A 1,683-nucleotide genomic window follows, 5' to 3' on the forward strand; every position below is an offset into this window, starting at 1 on the left:
CCCCCTTAGACTAAATATCAGAACCAACTGTCCAGTCGCTCCAGGTCTCGCTCCTTCGGTTCGTTAGTGAGCTGGTGCTGGGACCCTTCTGGGACACAGAATCCGGGTCGTCGTTCCAGCTTGTGTGGCCCTGCACATCCGCGACGAGGATGGCCACTATGTAGGTTTTAAACTGCCCCCCTGTTGGACCCTGGACGCGAAGCTGCCAACGACCCCCCCCTCGTCTGGCTGCTCACACGGCGCCGACAGGTCCTCAGGGACGGGGATGTCCAGCAGCGCAGCGGTGTACGGCGTCGGGTTGGTTAAGACTTCCTCAAATATGAGGTCCATCATGTCAGCAACATAACCTGCATCACAAAACACAAAAAAATATTTCCTTCTTCTTTTTAACTGGTTGGGTTTTGGTTTTACTGGGTTATTGTTATATTTAATTTTTTTGGTGATTTTTCATCAGGAGAAATACAACGTAGATTTCAATAATATGTCTTGTTTGAATTGAGTCGATCCCTCACCGAAGGTCGGCCGTGTCTTCTGAGGTCTAGCTCTGCCCCCTCCCACCCGAGCCTTTGGACAGAGAGGAACCCCCCCCTCCGTGGCGGGCTGTGGTCGCTCTGCGTTTTCATTATAATGGATCGCAGCCAGGTAGAGTCTGGAAGCACAAGACTCAACGTTAGGGCTGCGTATCGGCAGGAATCTGGCGATACGATACAAATCACAATACATGGGTCACGATTCAATATGTCACGATATATGTCAATATATATAATATAATATAGTAAGGTGATATATTGGAATTTTTTTTAAAGTATAATTTCTCTGAGCGGGCAAAGCAGAGAAAAGGGAGGTAACCTTGCCCCTTATGACGTCATAAGGAGCAAGATTCCAGATCTCTATCTGAGCTTTAATTTTCTCAAAGACAGAGCAGGATACCCAGGGCTTGGTTTACACCTATTACCATTTTTAGCCACTGGGGGGGCCATATGCAGGCAGGGGGGGGGTAATTTTCATGACATGGGACCTTTAAACATGAATCACTGTCTTACATGAATGTTTTTGCATTTAATCTAAAAATAAAATAATAAAAACTCTAAAATAATTGTCATTGCGTTTTTGAAAGTCTTCACAGTTTAGCAAAATAAAACATTGCAATACCCTCCTACACCCCTACTAAACGTGGTAATATTGACAGATATTTTAAACTACATTTCACAAAAGTACTGAGTAAAAAAACTGTCTTTTACCTGCACAGCATCGTGATAAAGGGAAAGGCCACGTTCTTCGGGGCGAAGCGGCGGACGTCGGCGTGGAAACCGTCCAGCGACGGAGCCTGGCGGTGGGGGCTCAGCTGGGCGACGTCCTGCAGCGTCCGCCTGCTCGTCAGCAGCTTCTCCAGCTTACAGAACGCTGGAGACGCTGAGGACAGGAAGGAAGTATGTTAGAGACAATACAGGACAGAACACACACACACACACACACACACACACACATTTATATACAGGACAGAACACACACACACACAGGATAGAATACATACCTACATACATACATACACACACACACACACACACACACACACACACACACACACATATACAGGATACAATACATACCTACAGTGGGTACGGAAAGTATTCAGACCCCTTTAAATTTTTCACTCTTTGTTTCATTGCAGCCATTTTCCAA

General features: G+C 46.1%; 1 protein-coding gene across 1 annotated transcript in view; it reads left to right on the forward strand.

The window, feature by feature from the left end:
- The window catches only part of LOC117956476 (oocyte zinc finger protein XlCOF6.1-like), a 59,752-nt gene that overhangs the window by 9,285 nt on the left and 48,784 nt on the right, over nt 1-1,683 (forward strand). The gene's annotated exons all lie outside the window — the stretch shown is intronic.

This window comes from Etheostoma cragini, chromosome 14 (assembly GCF_013103735.1).
Source record: "Etheostoma cragini isolate CJK2018 chromosome 14, CSU_Ecrag_1.0, whole genome shotgun sequence".
Lineage (NCBI taxonomy): Eukaryota > Metazoa > Chordata > Actinopteri > Perciformes > Percidae > Etheostoma > Etheostoma cragini.